Genomic DNA, 17431 nt, shown 5'->3' with positions numbered 1-17431 from the left:
ATGTATTCAGAGAGTAGGGCAATACACTGCACCCTTCCTTGGGAAAGCTAGATGTCCTCAGCACACCAACAGCTCCAGGGATTCTGTTCTCTCATGTCCTGCATGCCAAGGAAATCTGCCTCATTGTCTTCATTTGACTGCACTTAGAATCACAATCTGCTTCCCCTTTCTTCTAGGAACTCACAGGCAAGGACCCCATACCTACAGTAAAAAGGAGGCTTGCATTCCTACTGAAACGAAACCACAGTTTTCCTGTTACACTGCAGGATTTCAGAATAGGCTAAAGCCCGATAGCCTACATAGAGCATTTCAAATTTGAGGGACTTCGCTACATGCAGAACACTTTGTGAAGCAAAGTTGATTCAGGCAAGGGACCAGGGTAGAGCTAGAGTCTCTTTTGACTTGTTAGAAATCAGAAGGCTTCAGGCTGATTGTTCACCGGCAAAGAAGACCTGATGGCACAAGCCTTGCTTTCCCTTATTAAAAGCCCTTAGTCATGCTGCCCTGAAGCTACCTAAATAACTCTATGTGTGATAGGCCTCTAGTCACTGTAGTTAGCCCTCTGGAACGAAAAGGAGTTTTCTCTAAAGAAGCACGGTGCTTCCATAGCATGGGTGGGAGCTCATCCTGTTAGGCTCTAGAGCTAAAGGGAAACTTGACGTGAGTACTTGCCTCACGCTAGGCCTGAAGAGCCCTGCTGAAGCGAAAGCGTGTTGCAGTTTCCATAAGCTAGTATTCACAGTTCTGCTTTACTTTAACGTTTCTACGCTTTTCCAGACACTTTGGACCCTCGTGTGGGCACCCCATTGCCTACAAATACAGTGAGTACCAGCAGGTTCCACTGCCCTTCTAAGAAACATCCAGGCCGTAAGCCTTTCCAAGTCACTCTATGTATTCAGAGAGTAGGGCAATACACTGCACCCTTCCTTGGGAAAGCTAGATGTCCTCAGCACATCAACAGCTCCAGGGATTCTGTTCTCTCACGTCCTACATGCCATGGAAGTCTGCCTCATTGTCCTCATTTGAGCTGCACTTAGAAACACAATCGGTTTCGCCTTTCTTCTAGGAACTCACACCCAAGGACCCCATACCTACAGTAGAAAGGAGGCTTGCATTCATACTGCAACTAAACCACAGTTTTCCTGTTACACTGCAGGATTTCAAAATAGGCTAAAGCCCGATAGCCTACATAGAGCATTTCAAATTTGAGGGACTTCGCTACATGCAGAACACTTTGTGAAGCAAAGTTGATTCAGGCAAGGGACCAGGGTAGAGCTAGAGTCTCTTTTGACTTGTTAGAAATCAGAAGGCTTCAGGCTGATTGTTCACTGGCAAAGAAGACCTGATGGCACAAGCCTTGCTTTCCCTTCTTAAAAGCCCTTAGTCATGCTGCGCTGAAGCTACCTAAATAACTCTATTTTTGATAGGCCTCTAGTCACTGTAGTTAGCCCTCTGGAACGAAAAGGAGTTTTCTCTAAAGAAGCACGGTGCTTCCATAGTATGGGTGTTAGCTCATCCTGTCAGGATCTAGAGCTAAAGGAAAACTTGACGTGAGTACTTGCCTCACGCTAAGGCCTGAAGAGCCCTGCTGAAGCGAAAGCGTGTTGCAGTTTACATTAGCTTGTATTCACACTTCTGCTTTACTTTAACGTTTCTACGCTTTTCCAGACCCTTAGGAGCCTCGTGTGGGCACCCCATTGCCTACAAATACAGTGAGTACCAGCAGGTTCCACTGCCCTTCTAAGAAACATCGAGGCCGTAAGCCTTTCCAAGTCACTCTATATATTCAGAGAGTAGGGCAATACACTGCACCCTTCCTTGGGAAAGCTAGATGTCCTCAGCCCACCAACAGCTCCAAGGATTCTGTTCTCTCACGTCCTACATGCCATGGAAGTCTGCCTCATTGTCCTCATTTGAGCTGCACTTAGAAACACAATCGGTTTCGCCTTTCTTCTAGGAACTCACACCCAAGGACCCCATACCTACAGTAGAAAGGAGGCTTGCATTCCTACTGCAACGAAACCACAGTTTTCCTGTTACACTGCAGGATTTTAGAATAGGCTAAGGCCCGATAGCCTACATAGAGCATTTCAAATTTGAGGGACTTCGCTACATGCAGAACACTTTGTGAAGAAAAGTTGATTCAGGCAAGGGACCAGGGTAGAGCTAGAGTCTCTTTTGACTTGTTAGAAATCAGAAGGCTTCAGGCTGATTGTTCACCGGCAAAGAAGACCTGATGGCACAAGCCTTGCTTTCCCTTATTAAAAGCTCTTAGTCATGCTGCCCTGAAGCTACCTAAATAACTCTATTTTTGATAGGCCTCTAGTCACTGTAGTTAGCCCTCTGGAACGACAAGGAATTTTCTCTAAAGAAACACGGTGCTTCCATAGCATGGGTGTTAGCTCATCCTGTCAGGCTCTAGAGCTAAAGGGAACCTTGACATAAGTACTTGCCTCACGCTAAGGCCTGAAGAGCCCTGCTGAAGAAAAGCGTGTTGCAGTTTCCATTAGCTAGTATTCGCAGTTCTGCTTTACTTTAACATTTCTACGCTTTTCCAGACACTTTGGACCCTCGTGTGGGCACCCCATTGCCTACAAATACAGTGAGTACCAGCAGGTTCCACTGCCCTTCTAAGAAACATCCAGGCCGTAAGCCTTTCCAAGTCACTCTATCTATTCAGAGAGTAGGGCAATATACTGCACCCTTCCTTGGGAAAGCTAGATGTCCTCAGCACACCAACAGCTCCAGGGATTCTGTTCTCTCATGTCCTGCATGCCAAGGAAATCTGCCTCATTGTCTTCATTTGACTGCACTTAGAATCACAATCTGCTTCGTCTTCCTTCCAGGAACTCACACTCAAGGATCCAATACCTACAGGAGAAAGGAGGCTTGCATTCCTTCTGCAACCAAAGCACCGTTGTTCCTGTTACCCTGCAGGATTTTAGAATAGGCTAAGGCCCGATAGCCTACATAGAGCATTTCAAATTTGAGGGACTTCGCTACATGTAGAACACTTTGAGAAGAAAAGTTGATTCAGGCAAGGGACCAGGGTAGAGCTAGAGTCTCTTTTGACTTGTTAGAAATCAGAAGGCTTCAGGCTGATTGTTCACCGGCAAAGAAGACCTGATGGCACAAGCCTTGCTTTCCCTTATTAAAAGCCCTTAGTCATGCTGCCCTGAAGCTACCTAAATAACTCTCTTTTTGACTGGCCTCTAGTCACTGTAGTTAGCCCTCTGGAACAAAAAGCAGTTTTCTCTAAAGAAACACGGTGCTTCCATAGTATGGGTGTTAGCTCATCCTGTCAGGCTCTAGAGCTAAAGGGGAACTTGACGTGAGTACTTGCCTCACGCTAAGGCCTGAAAAGCCCTGCTGAAGCGAAAGCGTGTTGTAGTTTCCATTAGCTAGTATTCGCAGTTCTGCTTTACTTGAACGTTTCTACACTTTTCCAGACACTTAGGACCCTCGTTTGGGCACCCCATTGCCTACAAATACAGTGAGTACCAGCACGTTCCACTGCCCTTCTAAGAAACATCCAGGCCGTAAGTCTTTCCAAGTCACTCTGCATTCAGAGAGTAGGGCAATACACTGCACCCTTCCTTGGCAAAGCTAGATGTCCTCAGCACACCAACAGCTCCAAGGATTCTGTTCTCTCACCTCCTACATGCCACGGAAGTCTGCCTCATTGTCCTCATTTGAGCTGCACTTAGAAACACAATCGGTTTCGCCTTTCTTCTAGGAACTCACACCCAAGGACCCCATACCTACAGTAGAAAGCAGGCTTGCATTCCTACTGCAACGAAACCACAGTTTTCCTGTTACACTGCAGGATTTCAAAATAGGCTAAAGCCCGATAGCCTACATAGAGCATTTCAAATTTGAGGGACTTCGCTACATGCAGAACACTTTGTGAAGCAAAGTTGATTCAGGCAAGGGACCAGGGTAGAGCTAGAGTCTCTTTTGACTTGTTAGAAATCAGAAGGCTTCAGGCTGATTGTTCACTGGCAAAGAAGACCTGATGGCACAAGCCTTGCTTTCCCTTCTTAAAAGCCCTTAGTCATGCTGCGCTGAAGCTACCTAAATAACTCTATTTTTGATAGGCCTCTAGTCACTGTAGTTAGCCCTCTGGAACGAAAAGGAGTTTTCTCTAAAGAAGCACGGTGCTTCCATAGTATGGGTGTTAGCTCATCCTGTCAGGATCTAGAGCTAAAGGAAAACTTGACGTGAGTACTTGCCTCACGCTAAGGCCTGAAGAGCCCTGCTGAAGCGAAAGCGTGTTGCAGTTTACATTAGCTTGTATTCACACTTCTGCTTTACTTTAACGTTTCTACGCTTTTCCAGACCCTTAGGAGCCTCGTGTGGGCACCCCATTGCCTACAAATACAGTGAGTACCAGCAGGTTCCACTGCCCTTCTAAGAAACATCCAGGCCGTAAGCCTTTCCAAGTCACTCTATATATTCAGAGAGTAGGGCAATACACTGCACCCTTCCTTGGGAAAGCTAGATGTCCTCAGCCCACCAACAGCTCCAAGGATTCTGTTCTCTCACGTCCTACATGCCATGGAAGTCTGCCTCATTGTCCTCATTTGAGCTGCACTTAGAAACACAATCGGTTTCGCCTTTCTTCTAGGAACTCACACCCAAGGACCCCATACCTACAGTAGAAAGGAGGCTTGCATTCCTACTGCAACGAAACCACAGTTTTCCTGTTACACTGCAGGATTTTAGAATAGGCTAAGGCCCGATAGCCTACATAGAGCATTTCAAATTTGAGGGACTTCGCTACATGCAGAACACTTTGTGAAGAAAAGTTGATTCAGGCAAGGGACCAGGGTAGAGCTAGAGTCTCTTTTGACTTGTTAGAAATCAGAAGGCTTCAGGCTGATTGTTCACCGGCAAAGAAGACCTGATGGCACAAGCCTTGCTTTCCCTTATTAAAAGCTCTTAGTCATGCTGCCCTGAAGCTACCTAAATAACTCTATTTTTGATAGGCCTCTAGTCACTGTAGTTAGCCCTCTGGAACGACAAGGAATTTTCTCTAAAGAAACACGGTGCTTCCATAGCATGGGTGTTAGCTCATCCTGTCAGGCTCTAGAGCTAAAGGGAACCTTGACATAAGTACTTGCCTCACGCTAAGGCCTGAAGAGCCCTGCTGAAGAAAAGCGTGTTGCAGTTTCCATTAGCTAGTATTCGCAGTTCTGCTTTACTTTAACATTTCTACGCTTTTCCAGACACTTTGGACCCTCGTGTGGGCACCCCATTGCCTACAAATACAGTGAGTACCAGCAGGTTCCACTGCCCTTCTAAGAAACATCCAGGCCGTAAGCCTTTCCAAGTCACTCTATCTATTCAGAGAGTAGGGCAATATACTGCACCCTTCCTTGGGAAAGCTAGATGTCCTCAGCACACCAACAGCTCCAGGGATTCTGTTCTCTCATGTCCTGCATGCCAAGGAAATCTGCCTCATTGTCTTCATTTGACTGCACTTAGAATCACAATCTGCTTCGTCTTCCTTCCAGGAACTCACACTCAAGGATCCAATACCTACAGGAGAAAGGAGGCTTGCATTCCTTCTGCAACCAAAGCACCGTTGTTCCTGTTACCCTGCAGGATTTTAGAATAGGCTAAGGCCCGATAGCCTACATAGAGCATTTCAAATTTGAGGGACTTCGCTACATGTAGAACACTTTGAGAAGAAAAGTTGATTCAGGCAAGGGACCAGGGTAGAGCTAGAGTCTCTTTTGACTTGTTAGAAATCAGAAGGCTTCAGGCTGATTGTTCACCGGCAAAGAAGACCTGATGGCACAAGCCTTGCTTTCCCTTATTAAAAGCTCTTAGTCACGCTGCCCTGAAGCTACCTAAATAACTCTATTTTTGATAGGCCTCTAGTCACTGTAGTTAGCTCTCTGGAACGAAAAGGAGTTTTCTCTAAAGAAACACGGTGCTTCCATAGCATGGGAGTTAGCTCATCCTGTCAGGCTCTAGAGCTAAAGGGAAACTTGACGTGAGTACTTGCCTCACGCTAAGGCCTGAAGAGCCCTGCGGAAGCGAAAGCGTGTTGCAGTTTCCATTACCTCGTATTCGCAGTTCTGCTTTACTTTAACATTTCTACACTTTTCCAGACACTTAGGACCCTCGTGTGGGCACTGCATTGCCTACAAATACAGTGAGTACCAGCACGTTCCACTGCCCTTCTAAGAAACATCTAGGCCGTAAGCCTTTCCAAGTCACTCTATGTATTCAGAGAGTAGGGCAATACACTGCACCCTTCCTTGGGAAAGCTAGATGTCCTCAGCACACCAACAGCTCCAGGGATTCTGTTCTCTCATGTCCTGCATGCCAAGGAAATCTGCCTCATTGTCTTCATTTGACTGCACTTAGAATCACAATCTGCTTCCCCTTTCTTCTAGGAACTCACAGGCAAGGACCCCATACCTACAGTAAAAAGGAGGCTTGCATTCCTACTGAAACGAAACCACAGTTTTCCTGTTACACTGCAGGATTTCAGAATAGGCTAAAGCCCGATAGCCTACATAGAGCATTTCAAATTTGAGGGACTTCGCTACATGCAGAACACTTTGTGAAGCAAAGTTGATTCAGGCAAGGGACCAGGGTAGAGCTAGAGTCTCTTTTGACTTGTTAGAAATCAGAAGGCTTCAGGCTGATTGTTCACCGGCAAAGAAGACCTGATGGCACAAGCCTTGCTTTCCCTTATTAAAAGCCCTTAGTCATGCTGCCCTGAAGCTACCTAAATAACTCTATGTGTGATAGGCCTCTAGTCACTGTAGTTAGCCCTCTGGAACGAAAAGGAGTTTTCTCTAAAGAAGCACGGTGCTTCCATAGCATGGGTGGGAGCTCATCCTGTTAGGCTCTAGAGCTAAAGGGAAACTTGACGTGAGTACTTGCCTCACGCTAGGCCTGAAGAGCCCTGCTGAAGCGAAAGCGTGTTGCAGTTTCCATAAGCTAGTATTCACAGTTCTGCTTTACTTTAACGTTTCTACGCTTTTCCAGACACTTTGGACCCTCGTGTGGGCACCCCATTGCCTACAAATACAGTGAGTACCAGCAGGTTCCACTGCCCTTCTAAGAAACATCCAGGCCGTAAGCCTTTCCAAGTCACTCTATGTATTCAGAGAGTAGGGCAATACACTGCACCCTTCCTTGGGAAAGCTAGATGTCCTCAGCACATCAACAGCTCCAGGGATTCTGTTCTCTCACGTCCTACATGCCATGGAAGTCTGCCTCATTGTCCTCATTTGAGCTGCACTTAGAAACACAATCGGTTTCGCCTTTCTTCTAGGAACTCACACCCAAGGACCCCATACCTACAGTAGAAAGGAGGCTTGCATTCATACTGCAACTAAACCACAGTTTTCCTGTTACACTGCAGGATTTCAAAATAGGCTAAAGCCCGATAGCCTACATAGAGCATTTCAAATTTGAGGGACTTCGCTACATGCAGAACACTTTGTGAAGCAAAGTTGATTCAGGCAAGGGACCAGGGTAGAGCTAGAGTCTCTTTTGACTTGTTAGAAATCAGAAGGCTTCAGGCTGATTGTTCACTGGCAAAGAAGACCTGATGGCACAAGCCTTGCTTTCCCTTCTTAAAAGCCCTTAGTCATGCTGCGCTGAAGCTACCTAAATAACTCTATTTTTGATAGGCCTCTAGTCACTGTAGTTAGCCCTCTGGAACGAAAAGGAGTTTTCTCTAAAGAAGCACGGTGCTTCCATAGTATGGGTGTTAGCTCATCCTGTCAGGATCTAGAGCTAAAGGAAAACTTGACGTGAGTACTTGCCTCACGCTAAGGCCTGAAGAGCCCTGCTGAAGCGAAAGCGTGTTGCAGTTTACATTAGCTTGTATTCACACTTCTGCTTTACTTTAACGTTTCTACGCTTTTCCAGACCCTTAGGAGCCTCGTGTGGGCACCCCATTGCCTACAAATACAGTGAGTACCAGCAGGTTCCACTGCCCTTCTAAGAAACATCGAGGCCGTAAGCCTTTCCAAGTCACTCTATATATTCAGAGAGTAGGGCAATACACTGCACCCTTCCTTGGGAAAGCTAGATGTCCTCAGCCCACCAACAGCTCCAAGGATTCTGTTCTCTCACGTCCTACATGCCATGGAAGTCTGCCTCATTGTCCTCATTTGAGCTGCACTTAGAAACACAATCGGTTTCGCCTTTCTTCTAGGAACTCACACCCAAGGACCCCATACCTACAGTAGAAAGGAGGCTTGCATTCCTACTGCAATGAAACCACAGTTTTCCTGTTACACTGCAGGATTTTAGAATAGGCTAAGGCCCGATAGCCTACATAGAGCATTTCAAATTTGAGGGACTTCGCTACATGCAGAACACTTTGTGAAGAAAAGTTGATTCAGGCAAGGGACCAGGGTAGAGCTAGAGTCTCTTTTGACTTGTTAGAAATCAGAAGGCTTCAGGCTGATTGTTCACCGGCAAAGAAGACCTGATGGCACAAGCCTTGCTTTCCCTTATTAAAAGCTCTTAGTCATGCTGCCCTGAAGCTACCTAAATAACTCTATTTTTGATAGGCCTCTAGTCACTGTAGTTAGCCCTCTGGAACGACAAGGAATTTTCTCTAAAGAAACACGGTGCTTCCATAGCATGGGTGTTAGCTCATCCTGTCAGGCTCTAGAGCTAAAGGGAACCTTGACATAAGTACTTGCCTCACGCTAAGGCCTGAAGAGCCCTGCTGAAGAAAAGCGTGTTGCAGTTTCCATTAGCTAGTATTCGCAGTTCTGCTTTACTTTAACATTTCTACGCTTTTCCAGACACTTTGGACCCTCGTGTGGGCACCCCATTGCCTACAAATACAGTGAGTACCAGCAGGTTCCACTGCCCTTCTAAGAAACATCCAGGCCGTAAGCCTTTCCAAGTCACTCTATCTATTCAGAGAGTAGGGCAATATACTGCACCCTTCCTTGGGAAAGCTAGATGTCCTCAGCACACCAACAGCTCCAGGGATTCTGTTCTCTCATGTCCTGCATGCCAAGGAAATCTGCCTCATTGTCTTCATTTGACTGCACTTAGAATCACAATCTGCTTCGTCTTCCTTCCAGGAACTCACACTCAAGGATCCAATACCTACAGGAGAAAGGAGGCTTGCATTCCTTCTGCAACCAAAGCACCGTTGTTCCTGTTACCCTGCAGGATTTTAGAATAGGCTAAGGCCCGATAGCCTACATAGAGCATTTCAAATTTGAGGGACTTCGCTACATGTAGAACACTTTGAGAAGAAAAGTTGATTCAGGCAAGGGACCAGGGTAGAGCTAGAGTCTCTTTTGACTTGTTAGAAATCAGAAGGCTTCAGGCTGATTGTTCACCGGCAAAGAAGACCTGATGGCACAAGCCTTGCTTTCCCTTATTAAAAGCCCTTAGTCATGCTGCCCTGAAGCTACCTAAATAACTCTCTTTTTGACTGGCCTCTAGTCACTGTAGTTAGCCCTCTGGAACAAAAAGCAGTTTTCTCTAAAGAAACACGGTGCTTCCATAGTATGGGTGTTAGCTCATCCTGTCAGGCTCTAGAGCTAAAGGGGAACTTGACGTGAGTACTTGCCTCACGCTAAGGCCTGAAAAGCCCTGCTGAAGCGAAAGCGTGTTGTAGTTTCCATTAGCTAGTATTCGCAGTTCTGCTTTACTTGAACGTTTCTACACTTTTCCAGACACTTAGGACCCTCGTTTGGGCACCCCATTGCCTACAAATACAGTGAGTACCAGCACGTTCCACTGCCCTTCTAAGAAACATCCAGGCCGTAAGTCTTTCCAAGTCACTCTGCATTCAGAGAGTAGGGCAATACACTGCACCCTTCCTTGGCAAAGCTAGATGTCCTCAGCACACCAACAGCTCCAAGGATTCTGTTCTCTCACCTCCTACATGCCACGGAAGTCTGCCTCATTGTCCTCATTTGAGCTGCACTTAGAAACACAATCGGTTTCGCCTTTCTTCTAGGAACTCACACCCAAGGACCCCATACCTACAGTAGAAAGCAGGCTTGCATTCCTACTGCAACGAAACCACAGTTTTCCTGTTACACTGCAGGATTTCAAAATAGGCTAAAGCCCGATAGCCTACATAGAGCATTTCAAATTTGAGGGACTTCGCTACATGCAGAACACTTTGTGAAGCAAAGTTGATTCAGGCAAGGGACCAGGGTAGAGCTAGAGTCTCTTTTGACTTGTTAGAAATCAGAAGGCTTCAGGCTGATTGTTCACTGGCAAAGAAGACCTGATGGCACAAGCCTTGCTTTCCCTTCTTAAAAGCCCTTAGTCATGCTGCGCTGAAGCTACCTAAATAACTCTATTTTTGATAGGCCTCTAGTCACTGTAGTTAGCCCTCTGGAACGAAAAGGAGTTTTCTCTAAAGAAGCACGGTGCTTCCATAGTATGGGTGTTAGCTCATCCTGTCAGGATCTAGAGCTAAAGGAAAACTTGACGTGAGTACTTGCCTCACGCTAAGGCCTGAAGAGCCCTGCTGAAGCGAAAGCGTGTTGCAGTTTACATTAGCTTGTATTCACACTTCTGCTTTACTTTAACGTTTCTACGCTTTTCCAGACCCTTAGGAGCCTCGTGTGGGCACCCCATTGCCTACAAATACAGTGAGTACCAGCAGGTTCCACTGCCCTTCTAAGAAACATCCAGGCCGTAAGCCTTTCCAAGTCACTCTATATATTCAGAGAGTAGGGCAATACACTGCACCCTTCCTTGGGAAAGCTAGATGTCCTCAGCCCACCAACAGCTCCAAGGATTCTGTTCTCTCACGTCCTACATGCCATGGAAGTCTGCCTCATTGTCCTCATTTGAGCTGCACTTAGAAACACAATCGGTTTCGCCTTTCTTCTAGGAACTCACACCCAAGGACCCCATACCTACAGTAGAAAGGAGGCTTGCATTCCTACTGCAACGAAACCACAGTTTTCCTGTTACACTGCAGGATTTTAGAATAGGCTAAGGCCCGATAGCCTACATAGAGCATTTCAAATTTGAGGGACTTCGCTACATGCAGAACACTTTGTGAAGAAAAGTTGATTCAGGCAAGGGACCAGGGTAGAGCTAGAGTCTCTTTTGACTTGTTAGAAATCAGAAGGCTTCAGGCTGATTGTTCACCGGCAAAGAAGACCTGATGGCACAAGCCTTGCTTTCCCTTATTAAAAGCTCTTAGTCATGCTGCCCTGAAGCTACCTAAATAACTCTATTTTTGATAGGCCTCTAGTCACTGTAGTTAGCCCTCTGGAACGACAAGGAATTTTCTCTAAAGAAACACGGTGCTTCCATAGCATGGGTGTTAGCTCATCCTGTCAGGCTCTAGAGCTAAAGGGAACCTTGACATAAGTACTTGCCTCACGCTAAGGCCTGAAGAGCCCTGCTGAAGAAAAGCGTGTTGCAGTTTCCATTAGCTAGTATTCGCAGTTCTGCTTTACTTTAACATTTCTACGCTTTTCCAGACACTTTGGACCCTCGTGTGGGCACCCCATTGCCTACAAATACAGTGAGTACCAGCACGTTCCACTGCCCTTCTAAGAAACATCCAGGCCGTAAGTCTTTCCAAGTCACTCTGCATTCAGAGAGTAGGGCAATACACTGCACCCTTCCTTGGGAAAGCTAGATGTCCTCAGCCCACCAACAGCTCCAAGGATTCTGTTCTCTCACGTCCTACATGCCATGGAAGTCTGCCTCATTGTCCTCATTTGAGCTGCACTTAGAAACACAATCTGCTTCGTCTTCCTTCCAAGAACTCACACTCAAGGATCCCATACCTACAGGAGAAAGGAGGCTTGCATTCCTTCTGCAACCAAAGCACAGATGTTCCTGTTACCCTGCAGGATTTTAGAATAGGCTAAAGCCCGATAGCCTACATAGAGCATTTCAAATTTGAGGGACTTCTCTACATGCAGAACACTTTATGAAGAAAAGTTGATTCAGGCAAGGGACCAGGGTAGAGCTAGATTCTCTTTTGACTTGTTAGAAATCAGAAGGCTTCAGGCTGATTGTTCACTGGCAAAGAAGACCTGTTGGCACAAGCCTTGCTTTCCCTTATTAAAAGCCCTTAGTCATGCTGCGCTGAAGCTACCTAAATAACTCTATGTTTGATAGGCCTCTAGTCACTGTAGTTAGCCCTCTGGAACGAAAAGGAGTTTTCTCTAAAGAAGCACGGTGCTTCCATAGCATGGGTGGGAGCTCATCCTGTTAGGCTCTAGAGCTAAAGGGAAACTTGACGTGAGTACTTGCCTCACGCTAAGGCCTGAAGAGCACTGCTGAAGCGAAAGCGTGTTGCAGTTTCCATTAGCTAGTATTCACAGTTCTGCTTTACTTTAACGTTTCTACGCTTTTCCAGACACTTTGGACCCTCGTGTGGGCACCCCATTGCCTACAAATACAGTGAGTACCAGCAGGTTCCACTGCCCTTCTAAGAAACATCCAGGCCGTAAGCCTTTCCAAGTCACTCTATGTATTCAGAGAGTAGGGCAATACACTGCACCCTTCCTTGGGAAATCTAGATGTCCTCAGCACACCAACAGCTCCAGGGATTCTGTTCTCTCATGTCCTGCATGCCAAGGAAATCTGCCTCATTGTCTTCATTTGACTGCACTTAGAATCACAATCTGCTTCGTCTTCCTTCCAGGAACTCACACTCAAGGATCCAATACCTACAGGAGAAAGGAGGCTTGCATTCCTTCTGCAACCAAAGCACCGTTGTTCCTGTTACCCTGCAGGATTTTAGCATAGGCTAAAGCCCGATAGCCTACATAGAGCATTTCAAATTTGAGGGAGTTCGCTACATGTAGAACACTTTGTGAAGAAAAGTTGATTCAGGCAAGGGACCAGGGTAGAGCTAGAGTCTCTTTTGACTTGTTAGAAATCAGAAGGCTTCAGGCTGATTTTTCACCGGCAAAGAAGACCTGATGGCACAAGCCTTGCTTTCCCTTATTAAAAGCTCTTAGTCATGCTGCCCTGAAGCTACCTAAATAACTCTATTTTTGACTGGCCTCTAGTCACTGTAGTTAGCCCTCTGGAACAAAAAGCAGTTTTCTCTAAAGAAACACGGTGCTTCCATAGTATGGGTGGGAGCTCATCCTGTCAGGCTCTAGAGCTAAAGGGAAACTTGACGTGAGTACTTGCCTCACGCTAAGGCCTGAAGAGCCCGGCTGAAGCGAAAGCGTGTTGCAGTTTCCATTAGCTAGTATTCACAGTTCTGCTATACTTTAACGTTTCTACGCTTTTCCAGACACTTTGGACCCTCGTGTGGGCACCCCATTGCCTACAAATACAGTGAGTACCAGCAGGTTCCACTGCCCTTCTGAGAAACATCCAGGCCGTAAGCCTTTCCAAGTCACTCTATGTATTCAGAGAGTAGGGCAATACACTGCACCCTTCCTTGGGAAAGCTAGATGTCCTCAGCACACCAACAGCTCCAGGGATTCTGTTCTCTCATGTCCTGCATGCCAAGGAAATCTGCCTCATTGTCTTCATTTGACTGTACTTAGAATCACAATCTGCTTCGTCTTCCTTCCAGGAACTCACACTCAAGGATCCAATACCTACAGGAGAAAGGAGGCTTGCATTCCTTCTGCAACCAGAGCACCGTTGTTCCTGTTACCCTGCAGGATTTTAGCATAGGCTAAAGCCCGATAGCCTACATAGAGCATTTCAAATTTGAGGGAGTTCGCTACATGTAGAACACTATGTGAAGAAAAGTTGATTCAGGCAAGGGACCAGGGTAGAGCTAGAGTCTCTTTTGACTTGTTAGAAATCAGAAGGCTTCAGGCTGATTGTTCACTGACAAAGAAGACCTGATGGCACAAGCCTTGCTTTCCCTTATTAAAAGCTCTTAGTCATGCTGCCCTGAAGCTACCTAAATAACTCTATTTTTGATAGGCCTCTAGTCACTGCAGTTAGCCCTCTGGAACAAAAGGAGTTTTCTCTAAAGAAGCACGGTGCTTCCATAGCATGGGTGGGAGCTCATCCTGTTAGGCTCTAGAGCTAAAGGGAAACTTGACGTGAGTACTTGCCTCACGCTAAGGCCTGAAGAGCACTGCTGAAGCGAAAGCGTGTTGCAGTTTCCATTAGCTAGTATTCACAGTTCTGCTTTACTTTAACGTTTCTACGCTTTTCCAGACACTTTGGACCCTCGTGTGGGCACCCCATTGCCTACAAATACAGTGAGCACCAGCAGGTTCCACTGCCCTTCTAAGAAACATCCAGGCCGTAAGCCTTTCCAAGTCACTCTATGTATTCAGAGAGTAGGGCAATACACTGCACCCTTCCTTGGCAAAGCTAGATGTCCTCAGCACACCAACAGCTCCAGGGATTCTGTTCTCTCATGTCCTGCATGCCAAGGAAATCTGCCTCATTGTCTTCATTTGACTGCACTTAGAATCACAATCTGCTTCGTCTTCCTTCCAGGAACTCACACTCAAGGATCCAAAACCTACAGGAGAAAGGAGGCTTGCATTCCTTCTGAAACCAAAGCACAAATGTGCCTGTTACCCTGCAGGATTTTAGAATAGGCTAAAGCCCAATAGCCTACATAGAGCATTTCAAATTTGAGGGACTTCGCTACATGTAGAACACTTTGTGAAGAAAAGTTGATTCAGTCAAGGGACCAGGGCAGAGCTAGACTCTCTTTTGACTTGTTAGAAATCAGAAGGCTTCAGGCTGATTGTTCACCGGCAAAGAAGACCTGATGGCACAAGCCTTGCTTTCCCATATTAAAAGCCCTTAGTCATGCTGCCCTGAAGCTACCTAAATAACTCTATGTTTGATAGGCCTCTACTCACTGTAGTTAGCCCTCTGGAACGAAAAGGAGTTTTCTCTAAAGAAGCACGGTGCTTCCATAGCATGGATGGGAGCTCATCCTGTTAGGCTCTAGAGCTAAAGGGAAACTTGACGTGAGTACTTGCCTCACGCTAAGGCCTGAAGAGCCCTGCTGAAGCGAAAGCGTGTTGCAGTTTCCATTAGCTCGTATTCACAGTTCTGCTTTACTTTAACGTTTCTATGCTTTTCCAGACACTTTGGACCCTCGTGTGGGCACCCCATTGCCTACAAATACAGTGAGTACCAGCAGGTTCCACTGCCCTTCTAAGAAACATCGAGGCCGTAAGCCTTTCCAAGTCACTCTATGTATTCAGAGAGTAGGGCAATACACTGCACCCTTCCTTGGGAAAGCTAGATGTCCTCAGCACATCAACAGCTCCAGGGATTCTGTTCTCTCACGTCTTGCATGCCAAGGAAATCTGCCTCATTGTCTTCATTTGACTGCACTTAGAATCACAATCTGCTTCGTCTTCCTTCCAGGAACTCACACTCAAGGATCCAATACCTACAGGAGAAAGGAGGCTTGCATTCCTTCTGCAACCAAAGCACCGTTATTCCTGTTACCCTGCAGGATTTTAGAATAGGCTAAAGCCCGATAGCCTACATAGAGCATTTCAAATTTGAGGGACTTCGCTTCATGTAGAACACTTTGTGAAGAAAAGTTGATTCAGGCAAGGGACCAGGGTAGAGCTAGAGTCTCTTTTGACTTGTTAGAAATCAGAAGGCTTCAGGCTGATTGTTCACTGACAAAGAAGACCTGATGGCACAAGCCTTGCTTTCCCTTATTAAAAGCTCTTAGTCATGCTGCCCTGAAGCTACCTAAATAACTCTATTTTTGACTGGCCTCTACTCACTGTAGTTAGCCCTCTCGAACAAAAAGCAGTTTTCTCTAAAGAAACACGGTGCTTCCATAGTATGGGTGGGAGCTCATCCTGTCAGGCTCTAGAGCTAAAGGGAAACTTGACGTGAGTACTTGCCTCACGCTAAGGCCTGAAGAGCCCGGCTAAAGCGAAAGCGTGTTGCAGTTTCCATTACCTCGTATTCGCAGTTCTGCTTTACTTTAACTTTTCTACACTTTTCCAGACACTTAGGACCCTCGTTTCGGCACCCCATTGCCTACAAATACAGTGAGTACCAGCACGTTCCACTGCCCTTCTAAGAAACATCCAGGCCGTAAGTCTTTCCAAGTCACTCTGCATTCAGAGAGTAGGGCAATACACTGCACCCTTCCTTGGGAAAGCTAGATGTCCTCAGCACACCAACAGCTCCAGGGATTCTGTTCTCTCACGTCCTATATGCCATGGAAGTCTGCCTCATTGTCCTCATTTGAGCTGCACTTAGAAACACAATCTGCTTCGTCTTCCTTCCAAGAACTCAGACTCAAGGATCCCATACCTACAGGAGAAAGGAGGCTTGCATTCCTTCTGCAACCAAAGCACAAATGTGCCTGTTACCCTGCAGGATTTTAGAATAGGCTAAAGCCCGATAGCCTACATAGAGCATTTCAAATTTGAGGGACTTCGCTACATGCAGAACACTTTGTGAAGAAAAGTTGATTCAGGCAAGGGACCAGGGTAGAGCTAGAGTCTCTTTTGACTTGTTAGAAATCAGAAGGCTTCAGGCTGATTGTTCACCGGCAAAGAAGACCTGATGGCACAAGCCTTGCTTTCCCTTATTAAAAGCTCTTAGTCATGCTGCCCTGAAGCTACCTAAATAACTCTATTTTTGATAGGCCTCTAGTCACTGTAGTTAGCCCTCTGGAACGACAAGGAATTTTCTCTAAAGAAACACGGTGCTTCCATAGCATGGATGTTAGCTCATCCTGTCAGGCTCTAGAGCTAAAGGGAACCTTGACATAAGTACTTGCCTCACGCTAAGGCCTGAAGAGCCCTGCTGAAGAAAAGCGTGTTGCAGTTTCCATTAGCTAGTATTCGCAGTTCTGCTTTACTTTAACATTTCTACGCTTTTCCAGACACTTTGGACCCTCGTGTGGGCACCCCATTGCCTACAAATACAGTGAGTACCAGCAGGTTCCACTGCCCTTCTAAGAAACATCCAGGCCGTAAGCCTTTCCAAGTCACTCTATGTATTCAGAGAGTAGGCAATACACTGCACCCTTCCTTGGGAAATCTAGATGTCCTCAGCACACCAACAGCTCCAGGGATTCTGTTCTCTCATGTCCTGCATGCCAAGGAAATCTGCCTCATTGTCTTCATTTGACTGCACTTAGAATCACAATCTGCTTCGTCTTCCTTCCAGGAACTCACACTCAAGGATCCAATACCTACAGGAGAAAGGAGGCTTGCATTCCTTCTGCAACCAAAGCACCGTTGTTCCTGTTACCCTGCAGGATTTTAGCATAGGCTAAAGCCCGATAGCCTACATAGAGCATTTCAAATTTGAGGGAGTTCGCTACATGTAGAACACTTTGTGAAGAAAAGTTGATTCAGGCAAGGGACCAGGGTAGAGCTAGAGTCTCTTTTGACTTGTTAGAAATCAGAAGGCTTCAGGCTGATTTTTCACTGGCAAAGAAGACCTGATGGCACAAGCCTTGCTTTCCCTTATTAAAAGCTCTTAGTCATGCTGCCCTGAAGCTACCTAA

This window comes from Eubalaena glacialis, chromosome 20 (genome assembly GCF_028564815.1).
Source record: "Eubalaena glacialis isolate mEubGla1 chromosome 20, mEubGla1.1.hap2.+ XY, whole genome shotgun sequence".
NCBI classification, from domain to species: domain Eukaryota; kingdom Metazoa; phylum Chordata; class Mammalia; order Artiodactyla; family Balaenidae; genus Eubalaena; species Eubalaena glacialis.
This window is presented reverse-complemented; position numbering follows the sequence as displayed.